At 45.2% G+C, this 26,450-nt stretch overlaps 1 long non-coding RNA gene across 2 annotated transcripts in view; it reads right to left on the reverse strand.

The window, feature by feature from the left end:
- The window catches only part of LOC135297453 (uncharacterized), a 28,445-nt gene extending 2,884 nt beyond the window's left edge, over positions 1–25,561 (reverse strand). The window contains exons 1-3 of one of the 2 annotated variants that reach the window (XR_010359459.1): positions 24,808–25,561; positions 23,073–24,027; positions 14,132–16,394 (exon numbers count right to left, since the gene is read on the reverse strand). This is a non-coding gene — a long non-coding RNA (uncharacterized LOC135297453). Of the gene's footprint in view, positions 1–14,131; positions 16,395–23,072; positions 24,028–24,807 lie in introns of those variants that run through there. The other variant, XR_010359460.1, reaches the window with a different exon arrangement.
- Between the last annotated feature and the right edge of the window lie 889 nt (positions 25,562–26,450).

Consider the following 26,450-nt stretch of genomic DNA (forward strand, 5'->3'; position numbering starts at 1 on the left):
AAAACAAAACCAAAATACTCCCCCCACAAAAACTGATGCTTTTTGATATTATATTGCAATGAAAACTGAAACTTCCTCCTTGTTCTCTGTACCACGATCCATTGATCCATCCCTCTGAGGAAAGCTCAGACTACTGTCAAGTTGTGAGAAAATGGAGAATAGGCAAAATTGGAATTCCAGAGGTGGATAGTTATGGATAAACTCAATGCAGACTTTTTTATAAATAGACTGGCCAAGACTGAATTATTGTTAAAACAAAATATCAATTTTAAACAGTGAAAATAGAAGCTGCATAAACCAAGCTACTCAGAGTCTTCAAAGAAAACTACTGGGTTACTCAATACATTGAGCTCTGTGAATAACTCCAGCCCACTCCAGCTTCATTTTCCCTTGATCCAGAGCAGGAAAGTTTCCAGGCTTGTAGCAACCAACTCAGCTCACTTTGTTCTTGCTGGGCAGTTTTTGCAGCAGCGCAGAGCAGGTGCAGTGGGGGTCAGGATCTGATAGTTTTAAAGATTATCATTCAGCAGAAGCCACTGTGAGGAAGAAAAAATGCTAAGTCCAGAGCCTGAGTTAGTTCTCTGACCCAGAATGCTAACAAACACAATATTTTATTTGGCTGGTTATAGAAAACATGTGGCAAAGCCTCCATTTTTGGGGAAGATTTGTCCTGCAGCACAAAAAGGAAAGAAAAATAACTGAACTTTATTCTGCCTGTCTATGCAATGCTCATCCCTGCACCCACACAAGCTGCTCTCACCTGAATTTTAATTCTGGATACATATGATAACTTTATTTACTCTACAAAAATACCAAGAAGGTCCCAATCAAAGATTAACATCAAGATCTGCAGGCTGGGTGTAAACAGGAAAGCATCCCCATGAAAAGTTTATACTCCAAGCAAAATGGGAAAGTTCAAGATGATCAGTTATTTAAAAGGACATGAAAACTAACGAGATCAGGACAGATTTGAACAGCAAAACACATTCCCCAGTGTGTTCAGCTCAGCAAGAAAACTGTTCAGTGCTCAGGTGTCTTAGACCTGAGTACAAGGCTGAGAGAGGCCTACAGGAGCTTTTGGGGCTTTGTATTTAAAGTTGCAGTTCCAATTCTGACCTAGCATCAGGCCCCAAATATGGTCTTTCCCCTGTAATCAAACAAACAAACAAGCACACAAAAACCCAAATAAACCCAACAAAAAAGGACCAATTACTTATTTAGCCCCTAGAAACCTTTCACTTGTCAGTGAACTCCACCAGCATTTGAAGGGGAGCCAAGGGGTGAGAGACATTACAATGCACAGGAGGAGCACAAAAGGGTTGTTTGCTGTTTTCACCATCCTGACAGCTGTTCCTGATGTACTAAACCTTCCTTAAGGATGTTGTACAAAGGGAAGGGTCCCTATCCCAGCAGGACTAGGGGGGTTTTAAGCTGCCAGCCAGCTGAGTGAGTGTGAGTCCACTGCAGCCACAGGAGGGGAGACTCAGGCTCCCATCCTTCCCTCAGGAAGGCTGATTTTGTGCCAGCACACACAAAGGGTGCACACACATGTGTTCTGCACTGGCTCAGCTCCAGGGATGCTTCTTTCCAGCTGAGGAACTGTATCAAGCACAGTAGGAGATAACCTTTCCAGCCTTTCCACCTGTTCCTGCAGACAAAATGGCACAATAAAGATGTTTCTAAACCCCTCTAAGCAGGTGGAGGGTTATGAAGTTGGGACAGTCATAGCCATTGCCCTACTTCCTTCTTCAGGGGCAAATCCTTTAGCTATTCCCTAAAGCCTCTCCTCAACTGAGCCACCCCAGGACCTATACCTCACCTCCTCCTTTTCCTCTGCAGACTGACCAGCTGCCCCCCCAGGCTCCCTTTATCCATCAGTGAGGGACAAGCCCTCTGTTTGGGACACCTGTGCCCTGCAGTCAGCACAGCACATTCGCAGTGGGTTTGCTAATCAGGACATCAGTGATGCCCCCTGAGCTGTGACTCAGCTGCGGGCCCGCTGCCACTCAGCAGCTGGCACTTGGCACTGGGGCTGTGTGACTCAGGCTGGCAGGAGCCTTTGGAGATGCCTTCCCCTGATTTATATCTGCAAGGGATCCTTTGTGTTCAGACCCTATTGTTGGCATGCCAGCCTCACTGTAAAAATCTGCAGTTAATAAACTCCACTTTCCGAGCCCAGCAGCTCTCTCCAGGACGCAGCTTTGTAGGGCTGGCAGTGCTCACTCTTGCTCCATCAGCCAGCACGGCTGCTGATGCCTTTCACCTTGCAAAAATCCTGTGATTTCACACATGGGCAACCCCAGGGAAAGCCCAGGGTCACAGCGCCTGGTAGTCTGCCTCCATCTTGCTCCATTTCTTTATCCCTTTTGGTGTGGAGTTTGGAGCCCTACCCTAAGAAGCCTCTTGGCACCAGCAAGTTGGGCTCCCCCCAGAGAAATCAGAAAATTTCAAAAAAGAAAAAAATATAAAGACAAAAGATGGATGTGTGAGTTCATTTATGGAGCTGTATAAATAATGGGACCTATAAATAATGGGACCATCTCTACCCCTCACCAACACCTGGTGACATTTTACAGAGAGCAGAGGGACTCACACACGGCACTGCAGCCTTTCTTCCTTGGCAGATTTGTGGCTTGTTTGTGGCTTATCAGTCAAAAAGGGTGGAAGCAACTTTCATTTCTCAGCAATCCCATGGGACAGGTGTGCTCTGGAGCTGGCTACATTCCAGCAGAGTGATTCACTTACTTTAAGCCACATTTTTGGTTCGTATACGCTGGACCAACATCAGTGGAGCTACACCAGCCCAAGCATACAGCTCCACATTCTCAGGGAAGGGAGCTCACTTCTGGAAGCTCTTGAGCAGCTCCTTGGTGCTGCAGGCTGGATGCCCCTACAGACAATGAGCCCTGCCTGGGAGGATGTGGGAAGGCTCTTTTGCTTTGTGTTACTCTGGAGAAGAAATGAGGCAGTTCTCCTCACAGTGAATGACAATGGGAAAAGAAGAGGAAACATCCGGCAAACAAAATAAAACACTTCAGAACTGAAACTAGCTGAGCTGAGGCTGGAAGAGAGCTGGAACAGACTCCCTGGTGCACAGGGAACAGCAGGATCAGACTGTGACACTCATCACCCCCATGGGACAGGGTGTCAAAAGCTTTTCGTAGGAAGAACTGAAAGGATTAAAGCACCTCCATCCAGACAACCAGAGGAAAATGGGCAAACACAGGACAGCCATGTGTGACTATAACTAACACTTCAGTGCTGGTCCTGTGCAGTGCTGGGCACTCGAGGTGAAGGGATGTGTTCAGCCCCTGCCCTGTTCATGCCAAGCTAACCAAGGCCAAGCTAACCATGGCTTACCGCCATCCTCTTTCTCCAGCCCTTTGTGGAGATTTGCTCCTTAGCAAATCCCTCTTCCAAAAACTGACAAAAATCTACACATTGAGAAGCTTGGAAACCGGTGTGAGAATTAGGCAGAGCCACAGAGCGATGCTGTACATTAAATATTGTGATTGTCTGCAGGAACATTCACACAGGGACACGCTCTTTCAAAACAGGGTTCAGCAGAAGTAACCCAAACTTACAGCATTAACCACAGAGATTAAAGGCTGCTGCTGTTACAATAAAACATAGGCAAGTACCATAGGCACCTTAAGAAAGATTTTGGCAGAATTTGGGCACCCTGGTTGGAAACTGTGATCTGGGAGCTCCATATTCCCACTCTGCTGCTGCCTAGCCCTGGAGGTGCCTGTACTTGCCCGCTGACTCCTGTTTTGCCACTGGACGCTCTGAAGCTGCTTCCAGGTGTGCTCAGAGCTGCTCCCATCCAAACATCTCCCTCCAGCTCTCAGGTGAGTGCTGCCAGCTCTGGCAGCAGGGCAGGCAGTGCTGTCCCCATCCCCAGCAGGAACCAGCCAGGGAGCTGCAGCTCAGTCCCCCAGGCAATGCCTTTTGCTGCAGCAGCAGGAGAGGCTGGGCTGTCCCTGGGAACACCCCTGTGCTGCCCCAAGCAGCTCCCAACCTCTCTACAGCCCATCCTGTGGGGCACCAGGAGCTCCCCAACAGCCCCTGCAGCCTCCCAGCCGTGAGCACAGACAGCAGGAGCTGCGTTTCTCTCCTTCACAGGGATGCCACAGCGTCCTGGATGACAGCAATGAGCTGCAGCCTCTTCCCTACCCTGCAAAGATGCCAGGGTAACACAGGCTGGGGTCGACTCTGGCTTTTGTCACTTTTTCAGTATATCCCATGCTCGAGGCAGAGCTTGTTTTGATAAATTGCACAGGCATTTCTCCTCCTGTGCTGTTAACAGCTGGGTTTCAGAGAAAGCACAGTAAGTGCCTGTGGTAAGTAAGTGCTGAAGCCCAGCTCCCCCCACACTGTCAGCCTCTGCAGTTTTCCCAAACACAATCAACAACCTGGCCTAGGGCTTATCTACCCACTTCCAAAAGTCTTAATCTGACAATTAATGATGCATTAATCACTGTCAGACCACGATCTTTTGTTTCTGCTTCTCTGCAGGCATCTGTCAGGATCACAAAGGATTAATTACTGCACTAGCCTGGGTACAGAAGCTCAGCCCCTCTGCAGACACTCCTCGATGTTTTGTGATTCCTTCAGCAACCACTTCACCTGTCCTTCCCCTCCTTCACTCACCACTCACATTTCTAGCCCTGGATATCTGCTCTCTCTTGTGAAAGCAGGGGTCCTTTTTCAACCTCACAAGCAGCACTAAAAGAGAGGATCACCAAAATCCTTCCCTGCAGCATTGTCCCTGTTTGGGATCCTGGTTTCCAATTCATTTAACCATGAAAGGTGCCTACTCTCTCCTTCATATCCACTTTTATGTGGTTCACCTCTAACCTTCCATCCACAGAGCACTCCAGAGCATGCAGTATTCAGGAGTATGAAGAATCTGCTCAAAATGAAGTGACCTTCCTTGCAAAGCCTGCGGGATGGTGACCAATCTTTGGGAGACATCCAAGCTCCACCTCAGCAGACAAACCAGCTGCATCACTTCTGCAAAAGAGCCTGACAGACTGAAATATACTTTTACATCTCAAGAGCCTGGGCCCAGCTGTCCACAGGAAGTGACACCCCCAGGGGATGGAGGGACATCAAGGGTTCATCTCCACATGGAAGCTGTGAGGGTTTATGGACGCTGGTGCAGCACAAAGAGCCTCTGGAGCTGGAACAGTTTCACAAAGTAAAGCTGTTGTACACACAGAGGCACAGCTGCTTCCAAAGGCAAAAGGAATTAAGCTATACCTATCTAAAATAAATTTTGAAAATTATAGCTTTTCCTCAAATACAAACTACTTCCATGGGTGTTGGACCTGGATGTCCTGAGCCTTCTCTGCAGCAGCAGCCAGGAAAGAGCATTTGACCACCCTTCACTGCTGAGCACTGCCTGAGGAAGCCTTTGCCCTCCCTTCCATCAGAGTTTCTGTACATGATTCAGCAGCCATCTATGAAAAGCAATTCAGAAGATGAATTAGTTCACTATGACAAAGGGGAGGAACACAAGAGAGCATCTCTCTGGCTGCATGGGGGAAGTTTCAGCAGGTGCTTGGATCACACAGATCTCTGCATTTCACCAACATATCCCAGGTGCTGGAGTTGGTGCAGTTGGTTTCCTCTCTATAGTAAAGGCCTGAGAAGCATAAATAGACAAAAACAAGCAGGAAACAAAATCAAGTACTTGTATATGATGCAGTAGCTTCTTTCCAACAATCTTGGAGTGTGTAGGCTTTACAGGAGAAAAATACTTGGCACACCAGCACAACATCATCATGCTGCCAGTGATAGAACAGATGGTGGAAGTGTAACCTGACACAAGAGTACCTTTTCCTATTGGGAGATTTAGCTTACAGCTCCTTCCCAGAGATAAATCTAAAGCAGGAAGGTTTCTTTCTCCCAAAATGGAATTCTCTGCTGGAGATTTAAATGTTTTATTTGTACTGGGAAATTTCCACCTGTAAAGAAACTCCAGAAGTTCCTATAGCCCCAGCATTGCAATGGATCCCCATCTGCTGGAACACTGCTGGAATCAAAAATTTCTCCAGCCAGGGCTTCCTCACCTGCTGTGCTGCTCAGGAACCTCTGAGAACACAGCTGAGTCTTCTCAGAGCCTCACTTCTCTCATATATCTCTGAATTTTGAAGGACTCGAGTGCTTCCAGCTGCCAGCTGCCACTGTGGAAAGGACAGAGCCAGACCAACCCACACTTGTCCCTCCCCACCAGCAGGTCTATTTGTGGCCCTGGGCAGTGCCAGAAATAAACTGCTTTCCTTGGAGAGACCCACAGCCAAGTGCTGGGCTCTCCACAGAGGGCACAGCAGCCTCAAAGAAACCCATTTTAGCTCTGGTTTCAAAGTGCTCACCAAAGGGTTTTAGAAGGCTGGAAGTGCCCCTGGGAGGCATGGTGAGGTGGGAAAAGGAGAAAGGTAAAAATTAAATTTGTGTTCTCTCCTCATCCTTGGAAAGCAAGTCCTTCAGGGTGTGCCAGCTCCCTCTCATCTCTTCTCTTCTAGCTGGAAGATCCCAGCCTCACAAGTGCAGTGCTGAGTCTATTTTAAATGACTCATTAATGTTTGCACACAAATGCCAGATGCTTTCTTTTTAAATAAACAAACAAACAGCAACCTCAAACACCCTCTGAGAGATGGAACTTTTTTTTTCCTACAGTGAAGGCCACAAGGAGTTGCTTGTTCAGGACAGTGGAAGAAGGTTCCCCCTTTCTAAGCATTTCTCCTCCCTTCCTCAGCCCTTCCCCTGCCACACAGGTGGGGACTTTGGGGAGGAAGGGAGGTTATTTCCTCCTACAGCACTGAGGAGGAGAGGATTTTGGAGGACAAGAGCTGAACACAGCTGATGGGCTCATTGGAAATGAATCCCTGTGGTTTCCCAGTCCTGCCAGTCCTCAACTTTGCTACACTTCCCATGTTCTTTATACCAGGAAAATGGCAGTGTTACACCAGAGATAATCAGTGGGAACACAGAAATGGGCAATGACAGAGTTTGGAGACAAAAAAACTCAGATTCAAAATTGCAGGGAAGGTGATACCAGTGGGAATTGGTCTCTCTCTGCTTGCTCCACAAGTTTTACTCCCATGTGCCAGCTGTCAGTGAAGGAAATGCCCACTGCTCCATGGACACACAGCATTCTTCTTGCAGGGATCTGTTCACACACACTGAACTAAACCCACACCAGCAACTGCTATAAAATTTTAAATAAAGAAAAGGGAAATGTATATTCCTTTTATGTCCTGTGCAAAGGCACTGGCTACTGAAGGCAAGAGGGATTCAGGTGAGCGCTCCACGAGATGTGACTGGAATATGTTCCCTCTGAAGTGCTATAATCAGAGTAGTAATGTATTCCCTTTTTTTCCCCTAAGACTGGGAAAGCACATTTTAGTGCCTGCCACAAGACTGTCAGGATCAGCATTTCAAGTAGCAATTCAGCCTTTATCAACATTCAACAGCATTGTAAGTCAGGAATAATTAATGTTACATTAACATAGAGTTATCAGGAAAGGTAAGACTGTAAGTATTCAACATCAGATCCATTTAGTATTTCCTGCAATAATGCCATCAGCAGGGAATATTTACTGTAAATGTTGGCTTCAGGGGGATGTTCCAGGGAAGGCAGGAGCAGTTCAGGTGTGGCACTTCTGTACCTGCCACCTCCCAACTCTTCACAGCTCTTCAGTGCACTCCTGAGAGCACCATCCTGCAAGGCTGATTCATGTGTCAAAGCAAAAGAAATATTGCTCTAAAAACCACAAATACTTTGCTATGATATCTCCAAGATGAATATAGGGTTAAACTAAGACAGACAGACAGATGGATAGAGCATACATACAGTCCATACAGAAATGACAGATGAGAGTCATAGAATGATCGATACAGAGCCATATTTTTGTATTTATGCAGACACTTATATGTGAAAGGATACATAAAATCATATTCACACATCCACCCACTACCACAGGGAAATACATTGTGGCTCTTACAGAAACTGTTTCTTGACTTGTCAGTGGATACATCAGACAGTGTAGTGTGTACTGTGCTTAACCCCAACAAGATATATATATTTATATAAAAATACATCAATTGATATAAATCAAGTCCAAGATTTTTTCTCATAACAGAGGAAGATAGCTGATTGCCTTAACATCTGGAAATGATGTCTTTTGGGACAGTCAAGGGGCCTGATTCCTGCATTTCTGTTCCCTCCATCTCCAGGGTTATTCCAGTAGAGCCAAAAGGAAAGGCAGCCTGAATGGGGGGTTTGGCTAAGGAGGGTTGCACTAAATGTTTAGTGGGATTTTCAAACACACCAAAGCTGCTATCTTTCATTGACCAGGAGCAGGGTGGCCAGGCATGCTGAAAGTCTCTGTTCTTTAAGGCTCACTTGTAACAGCATGAGACGTGAGAGAGTGCCTAGAGTCAGAATCACACTGAATTTCAGTGGAACTGGGACACCTGGATCCAGGAAGCTCCAGCAAACCCCTCCATCACCGAGCACTCCCCGTGCTGAGGGCTGGAGCACCTGCCCAGGGCTCTGTCCTTGCCCCAGCCTGGTTGGTCCCACTGAGCTCACTTGAGTCACAGAGCCACAGAATGGTTTGGGTTGGAAGGGACCTTAAAGCTCACCTAGTTCCAACCCCCTCCCACTCAGCCAGGTGGCTAAAGCCCCATTCCATCCGGCCTTGAACAGTTCCAGGGATGGGGAATCCACAACTTCTCTGGGCAAGCTGTTCCAGTGCCTCACCGCCCTCTGAGTAAGGAATTTCTCCCTAATATCTGACCTAACCCTGCCCTGTGCCAGTTTAAAGGCATTCTCTCCTATCATCCTTGTCAAAAGTCCTCTCCAGCTCTCTTTCCCCATCTGCCACGCACTGGGGTACAAAGAACAGGGAACAAGAAACATGGAAGAAACCTTTGCTCTGCAAGATAAGCCCCAAAACCCAGATCCTGCACCATCAATCACAGAGCTGGTGTCAGCAGCGTGCAGAGGAGTAGGTGAGGGATCAAGACTGACTCAGGAGGGAAGACACCTCTAACCAAAAGCCTTAAGCAGTGCCAAAGGCATCTACTATACTCTCCTTGCTATGTATGGGGTTTCAAATGCATCAAACACATCTTGAACAAACACCAGATCTCTCTTTAAAACAAAGAAAAGCTTTTTCTATGAGTAAAATAATGTTAACAATCTGCTGTTTGGAATTACGTCTAGATAGGCACAACACAGTGCCTCTTTCTGGCGCCTGTAAAGGAGTTTGATGGCCCCAGAGACATTTCTGTGTGAGATTGTCTCCTCAGTGCAGGGATGGGAGCAAGGCAAGCCAGCCTGTTGCAGTTTAGGATGCCACATTCCCACTGAATCCCAGTCCCACAACTTCTTAGTCAGTGCCATGCTTGTTTGACTGTGTACAGACCAAACGCTATAGAAAAATGTAAATATTTTTATGGCCTGGCTTGCTTAAAAGCCTATGTTAAGGGGAAAGGAATGCTGTGCACACACACAGCAGAACAAATTTAATGAAAACCAGAACCCAGAGGTATTCTGTAACCCAGAGATGGAGTGCTTTGCATTGCTAAAGGGTGATCATTTGGTACATCACAAAGACAGCGTGAAAGTCGAGATAACACAATTAATAATGAACTCTCCAACACAAAGCGCCACCACCATCACCATGACCTCACTCTCCTCACGGACACAATACAGAGCTCCTCACTCATCCCCTCTTGCTTCTGAGAAATGGGCCAAGTGCCCAGTTCTCCCTGTACTGCTGCACAGTTTTGGTGGTGACAGAGCAGGGGAAGGACAAAGGGCAGTAACAACCAAAAAAACACCTTTAGTGAAATAAGGTCAATAAAAGTCCTGGGTTGAGGCTGTGACCACTGAGGAACTGCAGGTTACACCTCTCCCAGCACAACTCCTAACAAAGACCCTTCCCAGCAGGCAGTGCAGCCCCCAGCTGAGAGCTACCAAGGAGGCAGAAAAGTCATTGCTTGCTGTCAACACAGCAAGATCTTGCATCTCTCCAGCAGCAAGATCACAGGCAGGCAGCACCACCAGCTGCTGATAAAAACCTCCAAACCTGCCTCACCCTGCTCTGGTTTTAAATGTGATGTTCCCACTATAGCTGGGCACAGCCTCTGGCGTGGGGAATCACCCATTCAACCCCCATGGGTACATCCAGGAGCTCTGTACACTGGATGCAGCTTCAGTGAGCCAGAAAAGCCATGCAAGGCATGCAAAGCTTTGGAAGAGAGCCCAGATGTAACACCAAATAAGAGGTAAGAGAGGTAAGTCCTGCACAAAGCTTGGCAGAATCCTAATGCACCTAATTTCTTTAGATACATTTATTTAATTATATCTTTTCATATCATCAGTGCTTACAAAGTTCAAGTTTAACCCGGGGGAAAAAGGAAAGACTTAGGAGGATAGATTAAAGCCCATCTAAAATATTAAAACCATTTTTACAGCTAAACATTAAAACTATTTCAAATTGCTTCTTCAAATATAAATACTACAATTGTGTTAAATGTAAGGCTATTTCTCCCTTTGTCTTGCATGCATCCTTGAAAGAAAAAAATCAAGTAGACAGAATTTAGGTGGGCCAGGATGAAAGCACAAAAATCTTGAGATCCATGACAGCTTAATTTGAATTGCAGAGTGCAAGGTCTCTGGCCACAGGGTGAGAGCAGCCCAGCTGCTATCTCAACACCTCCAGCTTTCGGTCCACAAATGCCACTGGAGCAGATCCTCAGGACATTCTCCCTTTTCCTCTGGGTCTCACAGTGATTTGTTGCTCCCTGACAAACAGCCCCATCCTTCAAAGCTGGGAGACAGCCCCTCTGACCCCTCCTGTGCCCTGCTGCCTCCTCCCCTTGCTCCCACCCTGCTCCCAGACCCTGCCCTGCCCGGGGGGAGCTGATCCCCTGCCCTGCCACCGGCAGCCTCGGCTCACCGAGCAGGGATCTGAGTATTTGCTGGCTCCTGGGTGCTCTTGGGGCCTCTTCCCGTGCCTCTGAATTCAGAAAGGCTCCCAAGAGCTGAATGCAGCTGCAGCCATCAGCCAGCAAGCTGCCAGGCTCGTGGTTGTGTTGGTGCCCAGCTGGGGGATCTTCCTTTGGGACCTTTCTGTGGCCTCAGTCCCCTTTTCTTGCCCTTTCTGGCTTTGGTTACAGCCACATGAGAACAATGTACCCTGTGTGCACTTTCCCCACTTGGTGCACAGGCTTGTAGAACACTTTTAATTTGTGATTTACAAGGGCTCTGTTTTGGGCTGAAATGGTTCCCCTGAGGAGCTGAGCAAGGCTGAAGTGGCTGGAGGTGTTTATGGAGGGCAAGGTGGGAGCTGACAGGGGGGCTGAAGGCTCTCAGCTCACTGGCAGCTCCAGCACCTGGCACTGCAGCCTCTGAGAAGTGATAACAAAACACCACCATTCCTGCCTGAGCTGGCATTAGCCCCAGCAAAGCATCCCCACTTCCAGAAGTGACATTTTTGGAGGATAATAAATATTTAGACTTGGTCAAAAACAGAAGCAACCTAAAGCCACTGCAGGCATTTGAGCCAATTCTATTTGTGACCTTTTCTTCCCCAAAAAACTGCAAAACATACTACTAGAAACACAGAAGGAGTAAACAATGGCATCTTGATTAAACTGAATCATATGGAAATATATTCTAAAGTAGAATTCTCATGAAAAATAACATGTAATATTGAAGCATTAGGCAGTCCAGTTTATCATTTTAGGTTCCTAAATTCCAAGTGCTCAAGTAACTACATTAGACAAAGTATCAAAAGTCGAGCTCCTTACTCAACATTAATAAAGTTTCAATTGGAAAAGATAATATAAACTTCCTGTGCTAGAAAAGGCTACTGCAGGCAATTGAAGCAGCAGGGGAAGGAGGCAGTCCTACACTCTGACCAGCAGATGCAGTGCTCAAGTCTCCTTCACAGCAGCACACAGCAGTTCTGAAAGGGAAGGCTGCTATGCCTTGATTTTATAGACATATATTACAGGATGATGTAATCTCAACTTCAAGTGCTGACAAAACACACTTCAGGATTCTTTAAGGACTTCTTGCTACAGTGGAAGCCTGGGGAAATGTTTGAGCTCTCCAGACAGCTTAGCTGAGATGATTTCCTAGCAGGTTAAAGTAATGTATAAGGTTTTTTTCCCCTGCAGAAACAGCTGCTAGTAGCAACTCGAGGATCCCAAGCTGGATCCCTCTTTTGAGCTGCTTTACACCAGACTCCATCAGAGCAATCCCCAAGCAGCAGCAGTGCTGTGGCCCAATCCTGCCCTGCTCCAGGGAGCAGAGACAAGGTGCTGACCCTGCTCTGCTTCTGGGGAAGCCTCAAATCACCTCTTGGGCTGTTGCTTTCATTAGGACAGCCTAGGGATTATGATCCCTCTGTGCACAAAGCCACACCTCCTCCCTCTCCTTCCTGGAAAATTGCATTTCTCAGCTGCACCTCTCCCTGCAGTGTCTGCACTGATGGAAAGCTCCTCGAGACTCTTAGGGAAGAAGAAAGCTCATCCAACTGTTGTCCATCCTTTGAGTTCTGAGGCTAGACAGGATTTTGGGTGGAAGCTGTGATTCCAAACTTGAAATTGCATCAGACAGGGCATTCTCAGCACTGCAGATGTACTTTGGCTCACCAAAGGTGTACAAAGAGACTCCAGAAATAGCTTGGAGGGCTCACTTAGGTTTTTTTTCTTCTTCATAAAGGTTTTCCTTTAGTTCAGCCATTTTATCTGTCTCTCACATAAACCTTCTGAAGCAACTTTTTTTTTTTTTTTAAGATTTTTTTTTTTTTTCCCCAATACCAGTTCCTGGAAACCACAAAGGGTCAGGGAGTCCACAGCTTTCAAAAAAAAAATAACATTTCTTTTGGCATTTTCATCACCAATACTGCCACTACATTCCACGTGCAAAAACAGGTTTCTGAGAATGTGAAGACTTTTAAATAAAACATTATGGCTCAGCAGACTTATATTTTCTACACTTGAAAAAAACCATGTAACCTTATTACTCTGAAAATTATGGTAACACATTTATTTTGGCATTTATTCTCCTCCTGCTTCTCTCTGCTCCACACCCAAATGTCAACATTAGAATTTACAACCTTTGCAAAACAAGTGTTTCCCAGTGTTTTACTGGTTTCTTAAATGAGCTTTTAAACCATGCATTGGCCATAGGCTAAATACACCCTGATGGCTTTACAAAAGGATAGGGGAAAATCTTTCCTTCTCTCATCTCTACATACATATTTTTGCCTAAAGCCAGCCGACAGCTTGAACAAGAAATGATGGCACATGAAATGATGAAAATAAGTGAAGTTCATATCAATTAACCTTTGGAGCAGAGAGAGGGAAAGAGAGAGAGAGAGAATATGTGCATGTTTCTGTGCACAGGCAATGTTACAGTGAACAATTTCATTGCAGAAGAAGGTGGCACCCAGAGGTGTCTGAGGCAGGGTCACCTGGGCAAACACTATTTGTCCTCCCTGCACATTTACTCTGCAGCAGAGCTTCACATCCCAAACTGTGTGCCATTTCTCACCAACCAGATCATTCAGTGCTCAGCAGGGGTGTCACCTACTGAATAAAATGTTATCCAACATTTGATCCTCCTCACTGTCTGCTGGCTTGTGCCTGACATACAGTTCATGGTCCCAGCACCTGGAACACAGAACTATTGGATTCCTGTGCAGCCCTCAGTGAGTGCCCATCATAAGGATCCTGGCTGCTTCCAAACTCCAATGGCTGTAAGCATGGAACTCCTCAGAGAACCAAAGGAATGGTGGTGCTTCTTATTCAGGAGGTGTGCAGCTGACCACAGAGATGGCCACAAGTGTTTTTTTATTTCAGTGCCTGACTGGGGATTTTCTGAGGCTGACCCTTCAGGGGTAACCACAGCCCTGTACCCTGCCTTGGCAGGGAGGGAGGGCTCAGCAATGCCCCTGCCTGCTGGTGAGATGGCTGCTCCCTCTCAGGAGCTCACTATCCATGGCTCTGCACACTCACCTCAGCCTGGGCTGCATGCAGCTCCCTGCCTTCCCAGCAGCTTCCAGCCCTGCCAGCACAGCACAGCACAGCACGTGGAGGAGGTTCAGCAGGCTGCACTTGCACTCCAGGCTCTGCCTCGCTGCCAGTTTATTAATGGATGAAATTTGGAATGATAATCCCAAGCCACAAAGCCATTGCTCTGGGGTCAATTAGCTCTGCAGCTGCCTTGACCTGGATGCCCCATAGCTGGAAAACATTTGCCTGCCCCTGCCACAGATTTCCCGGGAGCAGGAGAATAAGCTCCTTTGCCCTCAGATTTGACTTCAGCTGAAATGGATTGCCTTTAGAGAGCCCTGGAAGAGCTGGCTCATCTCCAAACACATTGAAATCAAGAGTCCCACTTCTTATTCCCATAAATTTGAGTCATGCCCCAAAATGGCCCTTCATTTTCCCCTTGCCATAACATCCAATTTCTTACTGAGGCATTTCAGGTGGGAGTTCAGCAGGGACAGAGCAGGCTGTGCTGCTCCTGGGCTGGCAGGAAACAACAGTCCCTAGACATTACCATGATGGACATGTCGACACGGGGAAACGTATGGCACCAATTAAGACAGTATCAACAATTATGCAGAACACAGTTGAGTGGATTAATTTGTTGCCTACAGTAAAGGCTGCCAGTACGAAGCTGGCTGTCAAGAGACACGCTTTCATCTTGCCTGCTGCCTAGTGCCAAATGTTATGAAGCCCACGTGCACCAAGGATGATCGCTGGGTCTCTTTTTCCACCAGCACTCCTGGAGCAAGGAGGGCACAACCAATTAATGTCTCTACATACTGACTCCTTTCTTCTTTGTAAGGGGAAAAAAACAAAAACAAAACCACACTTTAAAAGAAGTCCCGAAATAACCATTATTCATGAAAGACTAAAGTAAGAACTACAAAGTAACTAGTTCTTTTCTTGCTCGGAAAGGTTTTCTTTTGCTGAGGGACTGACCTGATAACTCATTTGTCAAACACACTTTTCCCTGGTTCTCTAAGCAAAGAGATGAAAAATGGTTAAATCATGTCTGACTTTTTTCCAACTTGCTATTTTTAAACTGACCAGAAGGATACTGACACCCTCTCTGTCTCTTTCTTCCCACCCGTTCTTTGCCAAGGAGGATGCAAGATTACCTCTAGCAAGTTGTGACTAAGTTCTCCTGCCTTGCCAAATACTGTAAGAACAAGCAGCTGATTTTCCCTAAAAACCTTATGTTTGCAACATGCTACATAGGTCTTGGCTGTCAGAGCATTAAACAGCAAAGAAAAAGCTTGGACTTGTAAATAATCAGTTACTGTACTAATAAGCAGCAGCATTTGAATTCGTGCTAAAGCTCTGTACCAGCTGTGCTTTGTCCCAAAATCCAATTTAAAAAAAAAAACAACTGCTTCTGCTTGTTCCTACATATGAAGGATATTCAGCTATTCTCCATAAACTCTGCTGTTGCTTCCAGTGCATCTGCTCCCACATGAGGCTTCCATTTGTCCATATTTAGCCTTGTTAAACTACAGCATGCCTACCTGAAATATAAATTACCTTGAGGCTTGGAGTGATGCCATCCCAAGCAAGGAAACTGTTCCTAACACTGCACTCCTTAATTTAATGCAGGCAGAAGTCCCCTGCCCACTTACAACACAGCACATACTGATGACAGTTGTTGATGGAGAAATTCAGTTTGAATCCAACATTCCCAGTAAACACATTGTTCTCAGAGCAGCAGAGCCATGAAATCTGTTCTTTTTCAGAAGGTTTATATCCTGTGTGCCTCAGTCCCCAAGACATTTATAGCATATTTGCAGCTTGGCAATGTTCCCATCACAAAACCTTCCAGATCCTTCCTATTATCTACTTCCAACACCTTCACTGAACTCTAATGTGTTTCTGGGTGTTTTGCCCCATTTTTCTAACTTAGTGTTCATTTTTCTTCATTTCAAGAGCTGTGTGTCCAGGGTTGTTTTCTTTGAGGACTTGCATAGCTCCAACATTGTCCAAACAAAAAAAGATAAAATCTCAAAAAGACACTTCCTGAAAACTTATTTCTGCAGCCAGTAATCCTCTGCCTGCTGCCAGGCACATCATCATGCTTGGAAATTCCACTCTGGATCTGTGCTGGGCGGGTGATATTCCCCTTCTGAGGAGAGGAGAGAGGAAGTTCTTACAGCACAGGGGGGAAAGGCTCCCCCTTGGATGTTTTCCCCCTGGACAGAAGGTCTTTGTATCCATGGGGTTCCCCCAAGCACACAGATGCCTCCAGCACTGTTCCCAAGGTGCTCTGCCCCAAGGTTCCTTCTTGTTCTGCTGTTCCCAGGTGCTCCTGACACAGCCTAAGGGGCAGAGAGGGCCAGCAGTAATGCCAGGGAGAAACGAGGAAGGTCAAAGCAGGACAGGACAAATTGTATCCATTCAGACCTGCCAAAATCCGATTTTTTTCCTCAATTAAACTTCTAAACATCTACATCATTAAGAGTTTTGATGAGGGGGAAAAAATTTATTCCCTCATCTTTTTCTGCCGGCTAGCAACTTCAATAGAAACATTTCCTCCTAAGCATCTTTTCACTACCATCTTTTTTTACTTTTCTACCATTTTCTTTCACTTTTATTACTTTTGAGCTCTCACAACAGGAAATATTTTCAGAAATGTCAAGATAATAAAACATCCACAAGACAATAAAAATACAAGAGAGGAAAAATAATGGCAAGACTTCATTTAGCCTCTTAGATTAAATTGGACAAGAAAAGGAGGAGAAAAATAGTGAACTTAAAATCCCAAAATAGCTACAAATCACCTCCCTTTAAAAAAGCTCCTAAATTTTTATGTGAAAAAGTACTTCTGAATACAGGGATATGGGCATTTTCTGAAAGATGTCAGGTTTCAGTAAAGCCTCCTTTTCTGCAGGGGAGTTAAAAAAAGGACAGCTCATTATAATGAAAGTTTAGTCATCAGCATCACATGACCAGTGATTAAGAGGAGCATGATTCCATGCAGAGAGCTTCCCCAAGTGAGGGTAGAGGGGAGCTTCAGGTGGCCTTGGATGATGGGAGAAGATCCAGGACAGAGCATATTTATTGTAACAGCAAGGGCACTGCTAAAATGCTCATGAGCTTCTCACCCTCCCACAAGGAAGGAGAGGGTAGAGCCCACGTGAAGTCTGTGACTTTTGGATGGGTGGGAATAAGAGACAGCAGAACAATCTGATCCTGCTTTTAAAGAAATGGCTCGGCCATTCAAATGTACTGAAATATTAAACATTGTTCATCTATTGAAGGACTCGAAAATGTAGTTTTCTTCACAAGGACTGGGAAGTGTAAGCTCAAAACCAAAGTCAATCCTCCTGTGAAGCTCCTCATGGGCACCACCTGAGACATTTCATCCTGGTCTGCACCTGCAGCTCCTGCATCCAAAGGGAAGCCACCTCTTCATACCCAAGAGCAGCGAGGCCGGGCTGGATCCCGAGCACAGCTCCCTCTACATCCTCCCCCTCAGGGAGCACTCACAGCCTCACACTGCACTTCACAAGCCAAAATCTGCAAATCCATGGCGCTCTCTAGTGTTTTGGTTCTGCCTGGGAGAAACTCGAGCATCCCAAGGCACTGACATCATTCCACAGAGCTTGGTACCAGCCTCCAGGCAGAGGGATGCCCAAGGCCTGCTGCACATCCAGATGAGTTTGCCAGTGTTCAGGTTTGTTCGGGTTGGACTGCACCTCCTGCTGTCCAGCTGCCTGGCTGTGGCCTCCACCTGCAGTGCCTCCAGTGATCTAAGCAAAAGCAGGATTTTAAGCCACATTCCTGATGGACAGAGCTATTTCAGGAAAGTTTCTGATTCCAGGATTAGGTCCCTGCAGACGCTGTGATCCTGTAGTTCCCAAACTGGCCATCAGTGATGTGTAACACTGGTTGTCATTCGGGGTGCAAGCCCAGGGGAAAAACCCGAATGGAGGAGCTGTCCCAGAGCCAGCTCGAGGGAGGGCTGTGGGACTGGGACAAGGGCAGGCACAGGGCAGGCTGGGGGCTCCTCTGGGACCTGCAGGTGCCATTAGCCATGAAGAACAGCAGCCTCCATGGAATTCCCTAATGTCTCACCTCTCCCCATCACCACTTCATGGGGGACGAGATGAGACAATGCACATTTGTAGCTGTTGAAGACAGGCACAATCCAAAAGTGCAGCTGCTCTGACTTGCTGTTAAACAGCTTGCTGGTCCCTTTGTTAATGGTTTTCTACTCTGATACCATGTCTCTCTTTCTCCTGAGCTTCTCTGAAGCTGACAATTCATGACAGAAATACAGCACAACCCACAGACTCACAGCCTCAGGTCCAACTGTGTCTGCCAAGTGACAAGATCGATGTGGCAATTTGCTGCAGAACACACGAGATTCCATCTCCTCTCCCTTTTTCTCTCTCTCTCCCCTAATATACATTTCAAATTAAATCAGCATCCAAAGGGAGGAAACTCCTCTAGTGCCCAGGAGAACACATTTTCTCCAAGCTCACAGCACTGGCTGGTGACAGGGGGAATACGCTCGCACCATGTAATTAATTTGATGCGTGCCATGTTTCAGGGGGATAAACACCACCCCCTGGACTCCTGGCATTCCAGCATCTCCAGCCTAAGCTCCTTGCTCCTGGTGTGTTGGGAGTCCAGTGAAGACACTGACCAGTGTTGACATGGAGATAAATGCTCTTATATTCAGCTCCCAATGTTGCTTCTTTGAACAAGTGCTCTCTCTCAACAATTTTCACTGCCCGAGCTGCTCTTCAGCAAGGGACAGCAATAGGGGGAAGCCTTTTTAAGCTACCTTATTTCAGCAAACTTCTCTGCTGGGAAAACAAGCCAGGCTTGCCATCAAACCAGAGGCCTTTCAGTGGGACACATCATCACAATTCACAGGGAATAAATTAGGGCCCCCTCCAGGCAACATACTGAAAAGAACAACTTTAGGCTTATCTGTTGCTTTGTGGGCTTAGCAAGTCCCAGCCTGACATTCATCTCCAGAACCTCGGATACCACTGCAACACACCAGCACAACTGTGCATTCAAACTGTGCTGTGCTGCTGAGAAACCTTCTTATTTTACAGCCAAAATGTGAGAACATGAATTTTAAAGTATCTTTCAAGAGGCTGGTGATAGAACCAGAAAAAAACTTGGTCCTTCGAGTCCCTCACCTCTTGCTGTAGCACACTGCCAGAACATGAGAGTGAAAACCCTGCCTTGTGCTTCCTCTCTCCTCTTGCTGCAAGGCTGACTACAGACCACAAACCTGATCATTAAGCCACGACTCAGCTGGAGCTCAGGAAAAGCCCCACTGATTTGGATGGATTTAGGATTTTGCTCTCTGCTTCTCTACACGGGGATTAAATAAATATTCTCCTGCTAGAAAGGTGCCACACGACTGCCTGAGTCCAATGCATTCTTTAAAGTAAAGAAAAGAAGCTGCAATAATTTCTAACGGTGTGGCAGAGGGTGAGTTCTAGGGTCAAAACAATATTTCAGGCACTGTAAATCCACTTCATCTGTCTTTAACAGATGGAACGGGCTTTGACAGGAAAAATGCGAAACATATAATAAAGAAAAAATCCAGGACAATAAATTGCCAGAAGAAATAATAAAACAAAAAAAGCCTGAAATATATCAAGAGGGAGATGTCTAGAGAAACAGGAGGTCTCTGATGGACCCAGCAAGCAGAGGAAGCAATCAAATAGGGAGGTTACAACCAAGCCAAACAATGTCTTTGCAATCAGTATTCACACTGAACTATGATTGGGGTTAGAAAAAGGGAGAAGAAAAATAGCTATTATGTAGGTCACTGTCTATGCTGAGACACCACCTGACATGCAGGAAAAAAGTAATAAGAGCAGCACTGGAAAAAATCAAGATGTCCTGTGGAATTGAATCAGCCAGACTGACAGCACCTTTCTAAATGCACTGGCCAACAAAGTAACTGAGCTCCTGACAAGAATATGGAATTCATCTTCACACAGCTGTTACTGCAGAGGGACCCAAGAAGGCCAAGATCACTGTGGGATGAGCCTAAACAATTCTAAAATGCCCAGCCTAAGAAAAGCATCTGAGAAAAGTCATGGAGCTTGAAATAAAAACCCCCCAGGCCAACTGCAGTTGCAATTTTTTTCTTTTAAGTCAGTGAGGTTACTCTGAATTTTTAGTGGAGGAATCCAGTTTTGGTACTGGCCAGAGCATTCTGAAGAGTCTTTGAACTCTGGCAATGAAATATTCACCTGCACAAATCAAAAAGCCTCAACCTATATCCAGTTCCTAGGGTGATAAGAGGGAAGATCTGCAGAGCTGTCTAAAACAAACAATATTTTTGAATACTATCTTCTAAAATTACCAGAGAGGAAATAAACTCTCTTTTATTGGGCTGAGTTGAAAAGCCACCTAGGTTGTGTATGCACTTCTATTTCAGGATGAAGTTTTCAATTCATCCCCTCTTTATCATACAAAATGCCAATCACAAAGCAATCCTGTGTGTGGGAGACACAGGACTGCACACTAACCACTAAATTATATTGCCACAACAAGAGTGAGCACCCTGTGGATCCACGGGGCACATTGACTATTAGTGTCTGAAGTGATGAAGAATAGACAGAAATAGTAACCACAGCTGGTGATCAAAGGCTCATTCAGGCTCCAGCTGTATAAATTACAACCTCTTACTGAGGAAGCTCAGTGATATATTCAAAAAGCAAAATGAGAAGTAAGTTGCAGATAACAATTGAAAGAAACCAGCCAAATACCTGACTCCCACCAACCAAACTTCTCTTGCTCTCAGCAGGATCAGAATTTTAGATCAGAACAAACAATTGCTCCTAATTTGGCTGGAGTATGACAGAGACATGTTAAGGCACCTTCTGAGAGATACCTGGGAAAATAGACATAGATGTCTTACAGATGTTAGATATAGATGTATCAGTATTGACTTCTGGAGATATCCTAGAATGCCACAAACTCTCAACTGTACAAACTATCTGGGAATCTGTATTTCTATCAATTTAATAGCTGCAGAGACATTTCAGATGGCAGAAACTTGCAGAAAAGCCAGATCTTTTTAATACCTCTCTACATGGGAGCCCCAAAGCAGCTGGATCATTTGCCATTTTCCATATGCTGGGGCAGTATTTGTCTGTGAAATGGAGTACTGCAGCTTCCAGAAATCAGTATGTGAAATTAATCAGCCCAAATATCAGCCAACATTTACAAATCAAATAGCATTTAAATCTGATGAAAGCCATGACTGAAAATTCAGGGGAAGTTGGAAAAGGATTTTTAAATTACAATTTCTCTGAAGTATTTGAGACTAGAAAGACACACAGAGGCAAAAAGGGACAAAAGCCAAGTTAAAGAAATCTGATGAAAAATTCAACTAAAGCCTGCACCTCAACATCTTATTAATGTCAAAGCAATATGAGCTGAGGCTCAAAGGGAGCAGGCTGAATGAAGCCTTTGCTATCATCCAGACTCTCATGATCATTATCCAGCATTCCCACATGAAAAGTTATTTTTCAGCCTTGACTCAGCAGAGCTCTTATGCACATGCTGAACCCAATCAAATCAAGACTGGACAAGAAACCAGCTCTTATAACATCAGGCCTTATAAAGCTCACTGCAGAAGGGCCTAGTGAAGTTATATGGCTTGTTTCATGTGCGAGGTTAAAGCTCTTCCTTATTCAAAAACCCTCAAACCACATATTTAATCCACTTCAGCAGAGTGCCCAGTGCTGTCAGGACCCTGACTGCACACAGGACAGAAGATAAGGCTACACTGGTTGTCTGCTCTTAGCAGAACCAAGCCAGCCCCAAGGAATTACAGCTTTTTACCCACTGCACTGCAAACTGTCACCTACAAGCCTTCTCTCACAGATGACCTGGCATTCTGAAGCTGGGTCTAGCTGGGCACTGGTTCTTCTCTCTGCTCTGAAAGTCACAGAAAAAAAACCAAACTGCTCTAAGATATTTACCAGTGAAGTTCACTGTGGAATAGCAAAGAAACATGGAGATCAGAATGGACATAATAGAAGGACAGTTTTTTCAGTTGACTGGCTCCACCCTTTGCCAGAATGAGATTTTGGGACATAATGGCTGGAATAAAAGGCTGTCAGTCCAGGCTCTGAGGTCACCAGAACCCACTCCTGGCACAAGGCAGTTTTAACACAGCTTTGTGCTCCCCTAACCTGATTTCACACCGGAGGAATTCATGAGGTCCTGTGTGCTATGTCTGCTGCCAACTGATGTTCCTGCAAGCAAGGGTCCTCAGCATGCAGGAAAAACTCCTCACCTTCTGCCAGGACACACTGACAAGCAGAGACTGTCTAGGCAATTTTTTCAGTGGGTTTTACACTAGGATTTCTTGAGGCAAGGCTGAACGCCATGGAAATAGCAGCAGCTTTAAGGCTAATTTGCAAACTCAAGCAGCTAACTCAGATGTGATGTTAAAGGCCCTCCATGTCTGACAAGTGAGGCTTTATAATAAACAGCCTTTATGAGGACTGCTCGAATTCACCTCCAGGGTTCTTTGGTCTCACAATTATGTAGAAAAAAATATCTCCTTTACATTATAACACTCAGAAACCTACTTTCAGCACAGGAGCAAATACTGACTTATGCTTTCTCAAGTAGGTGCTTGCCTTTTTATAAAAAAATTCACCTGCAGTGACTATAAAGCAGTAACAAGGCTCCCAGGGAATGCTACATATGCATGTGATACATGCCAGTGTGGTTTAGGAAAGTGATACAGATTTTTGGAGATTAGAGGATAATAAAATGAAGAGAAATAACTCCTCATCTGAGTCTTCAAAGGAAAAGACTACTGACAAAAAAATGTGGATAGACTCCAGCCTTATAGTAATTCCCTTCCATTCTGCATTTGGCATCAAGTTCTTTCTGATTTCTTTACTCAGGCATATTTTCCCTCAGGGGAAATTCATTACGGTTAGAACACTGCCCATGATTTCATAATACGTATTTACGGAGTTAATCATACTCACATCTCTCAAGGCATCTGTTGCTCTGCTTTGGTAAATTCCTCATTATCCCTGCAGGACAGCAGTGTCAATCCTGAGCCCTCCTACAGTGGGCTGCCATGTTTCATATTCAAGGAGATGTTCTTCGGGTGTGATCAACACAGGCTGTCTGCTACAGCAGTGGGCAATTTGTAGTGTACGACAGAACTCTTCTGGTGTATTCACCTCCTGAATCTCTTCCTGCTGGACTTCCTCAAAAGGGGATCCTTACTGCAACAAACATCCAGCATCAGTCCACACTCCATTTCAATTGCTTCTTACTGGCCACTGTGGCAAAGTACCCAACTGGTCACACTGTAGCACAAAGCTGAAGGTTTTAGCCCGGGTCTTCCCTCTGCACTAAACTGCTGCAACTCAGTAATGCCACCCAGACAAAAGTCTGGCTCAAACTAAAGGAGTGAGAAATCACAGCATAGCAGCACTTCTCAGCAGACTCCAGTTTTTCCCACAGGTATCTCTGTCTGTCCTTCCAACATGTACAAACTTGCTTCTCGATGTGGATGCTGCAGTTTGGAAACAACACTTGGCCTGCACAGTGAGCTCAGGGCATTTCTAATGAGAGCTGCTGCACCAGCATCACGTGCTTTAAAATACTGTTGTAATAAATCCTGCAGCTGCAGATTCAATATTTCATAAAGGCAGACATGACCTTGGAAGACAGAGTTTGAGGGGAAATTTGCTCTTAATTGAGTTCTGTAATAAAGCATTTCAGGGAGAAAGAGGACAAGCCTGCAAGCTGGATATGATCATGCAGTCCTGTCCTCCACTATGAATGGGAACAATTCAGCATGCAGGAAAGGAATTCCTTGATTTTAAGCAATATCGTTATAGTAAGAATTCCTCTAGACTTTCTCCAGTCTTAAGCACCACTTAAGATTCTGGTTCCACCTATAGATTCTGGTTCCATGAGGAACTCCATCTACAGAAGAAATACAGAAATTTTACATTTCAAAGACAGCAGGCTGAGAAGTTCAAAGTTATCATTTGGACTATGACAATAACTATAACAGCTGAGACTAAGGCATAATGGCACAAACAGCCAGCGCGTACCCACAAATAACAAGGCTCTGCTTTAAACAATTGAAAATGTAATAAAAAAAGAATTAAGCACTCTTTGGAGCTTCTGAGAGTCACTACACTCTTTCTTCTTACTACTTGATGAGAACTTAAGCCGAGTTTCTTTTGTCTGGAAACACAGCAAAGAGCCTAAAGCCAACAGAATATGGAATAAAAGTAAGTAGGGAGCCAAACCCACATGGCAACAGAGTGATACTGTAGGTTGCAGTGGTGTTGAACTAACATCCCCAAAAGCATAACCCACGCTGTTGGAAGCTGAAGGACTTGAACCAGAACTCTGCTGCTCTTAGGCAGTGAGACTTGTGGGATTCCCAGTCATTCTCACAACCTCTCACTCTCACAAGGATGAAGCTGGCCTGGGTGAAAAGAACAAAGGGAACACCGTGGATCTGACCTGAGAACACACCACTCTCACATTCATACCCACCTTTGCATTCAGCAAAGCTTCAAAGCAGACAGAGAGACTGTTGTTGTTTAGAAATCCAAATTTAGACATCCAAATGTATATCAAAGAATTCAAATATCTAACCTCAATTTAAAGCGCTGCTGCTACTCCCATTTAAATTCCACTCCCATTTAAATTCCACTCCCATTTAAATTCCAGAAGCTCTGGCATACTCACACTGTTGAAATTAAGCATTTATGTAACTATCCAAATAAAAATTTAAAGACTAAAAAAAAAAAGCCTTAACCCTGAGATCAGTTTGTTAACCAAGTAACAGTCCTCTCTGCCTTGTAGCTTTTTTTTTCTCTTAAATGATCAAATTACAAGTGTTATCCTCCATCACTCATTCAGGATTCAGGCTTGAGCTAATTGCAGAGGATACAAAGCAACTGTTACAGGGCCCTGACAGCAGTGGGCAACAGGAAAATCAATCCTGCCTTTGCACAGCTGACACAGATTGGAGGTAAATTTTTAAATACTGAGACATCTTTGGATTCTGCAATAAAGAGAGAAAGCACTGGAAGTGCCAGGGTCCACATCCCAGGAAGCCTTTTTGCAAGAATTGCACAGACTGCGCGTGAAGAATCTGGTGAGGTACCCAGGGAACACAAACAGCCTGACCATCTGGAGGAGCTCAGACCCACAAAGCAACATCTGGGAGAGCTTACATCCCCTCAAAGAATCAAATTTTAAACCTTTTGTGCACCTTGATTTAGGAAAACAATGAAACTCTACCAGTAATCAGCAGAGAAGGACAGACACATTCAGCCAGCACATTGCTCCTGCCCATGAACAGCCCTCTGGGGGAACCCACCAGGAGAGAAGAGGTGAAGCCTCTCTAACTGATTTGGATTGTGCAAGTAATACTTAGTTAAAATTACTGCATGAAAGATCAGTTTGCCTATCCGTGCAAAGATGAGACCAAGGCTGAAGCCCCATCAAGGATCTTTAGTGAGAACCAAAATCCATCCACTCTCAGTAACTTTCCCATGAACCATGAAAATTTTGAACATTTTGCAACACAAACAGTAAAACTTGTTTAATAGCCATGCCAGCTTTCAGACTCTCCCAACATGCTACAAATGCTACAAAACTACAAATCAACAAAACAAATTAGGGAGTGGCTCTAACCAATTACAGCAAGAAGAAATTCAATCTGCAGGAGCAAGTAACAGTCCTTTTTTTTTTTTTTTTTTCTTTATTTTCCCCTATTGTCTTTATGCTTAAAACTAAAATAGCCAATATACATTTAATGCATGGAATCCCTGCAGTGATATGTACTTGATAATACTTGACACAAGGGCCTGGGCTAAGTCTCATCAGCAACAATAATTGTTTACCAGACACAAATATCCCATAGGTGTGAAATGAAAACCTGCACGAGTGACACAAAGAAAAAAACCACTGTCCTGGGGTTCACGAGGCAGAAGCACAACTGTGAAATTATTCTGGCAGACACTGGCACAGCTAATAACATGATCCTTTCAATCACACACATTAGATTGAAATGTGTGTAATTTGTGGCATCTGTAATTTGTTAAAACTCCCAATCTGCCACTTCATTCTTAAGACATGAGGAGGAAGCAAGCCTGCACTCTGCCTGCCTGCACACAGCTTGGCTCAGCAGGTGTTTCTCACATCTTTTCCACCATTTCTGCTAAAATACCAGGCAGGTATTAGGGAGCAAGTAAGGAGGAAGGTAATTTCTGTTGCTCACACACATCAGGGGACAGCAGCAGAGGAATGCCAGGGAAAACAGCTTTTGTGAGATTCCACAACAACACCTTCAGAAATGCAGAAATTGTGATTCAGGTGCAAAG

This window comes from Passer domesticus, chromosome 3, assembly GCF_036417665.1.
Source record: "Passer domesticus isolate bPasDom1 chromosome 3, bPasDom1.hap1, whole genome shotgun sequence".
Classification (NCBI taxonomy): domain Eukaryota; kingdom Metazoa; phylum Chordata; class Aves; order Passeriformes; family Passeridae; genus Passer; species Passer domesticus.